This window comes from Mastomys coucha, chromosome X (genome assembly GCF_008632895.1).
Source record: "Mastomys coucha isolate ucsf_1 chromosome X, UCSF_Mcou_1, whole genome shotgun sequence".
Classification (NCBI taxonomy): Eukaryota; Metazoa; Chordata; class Mammalia; order Rodentia; family Muridae; genus Mastomys; species Mastomys coucha.
In genome coordinates, this window is record NC_045030.1 from 137,182,609 (window position 1) to 137,187,491 (window position 4,883).

The following is a 4,883-nucleotide window of genomic DNA, read 5'->3' on the forward strand; positions in this document are numbered from 1 at the left end:
ACTGGAAAAAATCAAGGCACGTACCCTGTGGTGGATATGGAGGTCAACCTTATACAGGAAAAAGTGGAATAGAGACTGTGATGCCACAGATTTCTAAAACTCCTTGAAGAGTTCTGGTCTCCCACACATTGCATTGGATTTAAGATTACTCCTAGAACACTGGTGCGACCTAGACCAGGGCAGCTGCTGCTTCCCCCTTCTTTGTGGAAATCCTAACAGATATGTACCCTGATGCTTGTCTCTTGAGTCTGATTGTGGTGTTTCATCACCTGACTCCATCTCCTCTCACAAACACTCCTCCACTCCAATCCTTGGTCCTGTTTCCACATCTGGTGCCTGATGAAGAGTGGAAACTTTATGGTTTCATGATGTTCATTTATCAATTCTTGGTCTTAGATCATGAACCACTAGAGTTCTGTTATGGAGCACTCATAAAAAAGGAACTAGCATAACTGCACTCCAGAAGATCCAACAAGCAGCTAAAAGAGTCAGATGAAGTTATTTGCACTTAGACAATGGACAGAAGCTGCTGACATCTGTGAATGAATTAGGGAAAGTCTGAAAGAAACTGAGAAGGAAGAGGGCCAGCAGTCTTAATTAATCTGTACCCCTGATTTCTCACAAACACAGGACTACCAAACTGGCAGCATACACCAGATGATATGAGCCCCCCAACAAATATACAGCAGAGGAATTCCTGGTCTGTGTTCATTCAGAGACTGGAGGCCCTAGGGAGTTTAGAGGTCAGGTAGGGTAGGGGTGGGAGGTGGGGACATCCTCGTGGAGACAGGGGCTGGGGAGGAGGTATCGGATGAGGAACTGGGGAGGGATAAAATCTGGAGTGTAAGTTAAATAGAAAAAAATTAAAACAAAACAAACAAACAAACAAAAAAACAAAAAAAGAAATTAAGACATCCTTGTTGTGCTATAGAATTACTTTAATGCTTGCATCAAATTAAATAGCTATGAGATCCCATTAGCAGGTTGAAACCAATAAGCATAATCTCTCTAAAGTTCTTCTTAGGATTCCCTAATGAGAAGCAGGAATAATATAAATTTTGTACGAACCCCTGATGTGAATCTTTTTTTTTTACAGACTTCCTGCTGTGGTCAAAATTATCTGACTTGAGTGAGTGACTTTATTCTCAGCCCACAGAGAACAGGTTACATTCATTTAAGAAATGATGTGTGTACTAAGATAGTCTATACATAAAGTCATTCACCAACTGTTTCAATGAACAATGGTTCTGCTTGGAGGGTGGCATAGACATTAGGTGTGGGTAAGAATCTGGTTTATTGGCTGTGATAATTTGGAAAAGCATTCATCTCATAGAAAGAGTAACTTGTAAAGTCCTCTTCTTCAAACACGATACAAGAGCTACAAATGTCAAGCAAAGCATTCAGTCTCATTCTTTGTTGTTCTCTTTCCTACAAGCCACCTCCCAAGTTAATTGTCTATCCCTTGGGTATATAAATACTTTTGAAATATATAAGCTGTTTTGAAAAACCATAGTATAGTGTAAAAACATGAAATAAACAATACTACTAATAGAGAGGCTGAGATAGGAGAAGCAAGATTTCAAGACCCGTATGTTGTACACAGCAAGACACTGTCACAAACAATTTGAAAGTATATATAGGTTGTAGAATATTGGACCTATTTCTCCAGTTACCAAATTAGAAAGACCATTGGATGACAATCAAAAAAATTCTAATTCCTCATATTTTTGGATTTCAATCACTTAGGATATATTGGTAATGTTAATTTTCATATGGAGATATTAAGAAAAGGTAATTTTCACTTCTTGTTGTTTTTGTTGAAAGAGGTGGAATTAGGTTTGTGTGAATTTGTTGAAAGATTACTTTCTTGCTTCTTCTATGGTGTAGTTTTGCTCCTTGTGTTGATGTTTTCCATCTATTATCCTTTGTAGGGCAGGATTTGTAGAAAGATTGTGTAAATTTGGTTTTGTCATGGAATATCTTGTTTTCTCCATCTATAGCAACTGAGAGTTTTGCTGGGTATAGTAGTCTGGGCTGGAATTTGTGTTCTTGCAGTGTCTGTATGACATCTGTCCAGGATCTTCTAGCCTTCATAGTCTCTGGTGAGAAGTCTGCTGTAATTCTGATAGGCCTGCCTTTATATGTTACTTGACCTTTTTCCCTTACTGCTTTTAAAATTCTTTCTTTGTTTAATGTATTTGGTGTTTTTATTATTATGTGATGGGAGGAATTTCTTTTCTGGTCCAGTCCATTTGGAGTTCTGTAGGCTTCTTGTATGTTCACGGGCATCTCTTTCTTTAGGTTAGGGAAGTTTCATTCTATAATTTTGTTAAAGATATTTACTGGCCCATTACTTTGGAAGTCTTCACTCTCTTCTATACCTATTATCCTTTGGTTTCGTCTTCTCATTGTGTCCTGGATTTCCTGGATGTTTTCTTTTAGGACCTTTTTGCTTTTTGCATTTTCTTTGACTGTTGTGTCAATATTTTCTATGGTAAATTCTGCCCCTGAGATTCTTTCTTCTATCTCTTGTATTCTGTTTGTGATGCTTGCATCTATGACTCCTGATTTCTATCCTGGGTTTTGTATCTCCAGGTTTGTCTCTTTTTCTGATTTCTTTATTGTTTCTATTTCCATTTTTAGATTCTGGATGGTTTTGCTCATTTCCTTCACCTGTTTGATTGTGTTTTCCTGTAGTTCTTTGAGGGATTTTTGTGTTTCCTCTTTAAGAGCTTCTAGCTCTTTACCTGTGTTCTCCTGTATTTCTTTGAGGGTGCTATTCATGTCTTCCTTAAGGTACTGTATCATGATCACGATAAGTGATTTTATATCTGAATCTTGTGTTTCCACTGTGATGGTGAGTCCAGGACTTGCTATGGTGCGAGAACTGGGTTCTGATGATGCTAAGTAACCTTGGTTTGTGTTTTTTTTATTTTCTTACACTTGCCTCTCACCATCTGGTTATCTCTGGTGCTACCTGCCCTTGATAAATCTGCCTGGAGCCAGTCCTCCCTGTGATCCTGGTTGTATCAGACTTCCTCAGAGTCATGCTGAATCTGTGATCCTGTGGTTTTGGGATCCTGTGACCCTGGGCTTGTTAGAACACCTGGGAGTTCCTGTGTGCCTGGTCCTGCAGGTACCAGTTACTCCTGGTGTTGGGACAGATGTTGGGTCCTCCTCACCTCTGATCTTGAGAGTGTCAGAGCTCCTGGGAGTGGAGCTTCCTCTGGGTGTTGTGGGACTGGCTGCAGAGCTTTCCCCCAAGGTCCGCTCAGGACACCAGCCCAGAGAGACCGGAAACGATTTTTTTTTCTTTTAAAGGGCTTATACATGTTTTATTGCATTTTCTTTTTAAAAGTAAATTGTTTATATCTTCTTTAAAGGACTTTATCATGCTCATGACATAGTATTTAAGGTCAGAATTTTGCTTGTTAGATGTATTAGGTTTATGCTGGGTTTACTGTAGTAAGAAAGCTGGGTTCTGTTCTTGCTATATTGCATTGGGTTTTGTTCATTATGTTCTTGTGTTTGTCTTTTCCCACCTTTGGTTGTTTTTGGGGTTAACTGGCCTGGGGTTCCCTGAGTGGAGCATGTCTCTCAGGAGGAATGTAAACCTATGTCTTTTAGGTCAGAACAAAACTCCTGAGAGTCAGGCAGTATTGTGTCTCCAGTTAAAGCAGGTCTTCTGTGACCCTGCTTAGTGTAGGCCTCCTTTAGGATATGTAGGACTTTTAGGTTTGGTGTAGTGACACATTAGTTCACCCTGAGTGCAGGTGGAGGTGTGGACATAGAGGAAGATGCGGCTCTGAAAATAGGGGTACAGAGCCCATGTCTGCTTGCCTGTGTTTGGTTTCAGATGGAGTGGGCATTGGAGCAGAGTTCTTTCCTGTAACATTTGTTAGAGCAGTCTTCTTGGGAGATAGGGAGAACTGTATTTTGAGGTAGCATGCATGTTTGTCTGCCAGTGGTGCAGATGGAGATGCAGACTTGAAGTGTGATGGGGCTCTGGCAGGGCATGTCAGATATTATATCTGCTGGGATCTCTGTTGTCCTACTTGATGTGAGTATTGGAGTTGGGGTCTCAGCTGTGTCACTTGTTAAAGCAGTCTTCCTGGAAAACAGGCAGGTCTATCCAGTCTGAGTGATGTAAACCTAATCTGCCATGGGTACAGGTAGAGGTGTCTTCTGATAAATCTTATGATTATTCATTTAAATTCTTTGTCCTAGTTTTCATATAGGTTACACTCATTGCAGACATTCCTAACAGGAATGTTAGGCTTTCAAGAGAACATACTGGTTTTTCCTTTCTCATTATTTCTTCTCCTATATGATCAGGGAGTAGCTTTTTTTATTAGTTTTAAGTCTAACATGTCTAATAGTCTAATATGTACATATTTGGGCAGATGAAAGGATATGTGTGAAGCTTGAACCTAGAATTAAGATATGATTTACATGTGATGAAGTCAGGTAGACATAAAGTACTGTGCTGGTGTGCAGGCTGTATCCTTATTTAAGACTAGAGTGTATGATTGGATCTGTCTTAGTGATAAGATTGAGTGTGCTGAGCGAGGAGACTGCAGGTTTGGGGAAGTGTACAAAGGGTCCTGGCTGATATCTATAGATTTGTCTGGCAAGATACAGAGAATATCTGGATGGGGACAGATAGGAGGTCTTTGGAATATTGGCAGCTCTTGGAGAAGCAAGTGAGACCTATGGTCAGTGAAGAAGTTGCATGTGGGTGGTGGCAGAAGAGTAGGTTCTGCTAGAGCCAAAAAATTATGTACAGAGCAAGAACAAATGGTGAGAAAATGTCAGAGCACTGGATATGGTTCCTGGGCTAGATATGGTGAATTGAAGAAAATTTGTATTTTATGAAGTTTAGG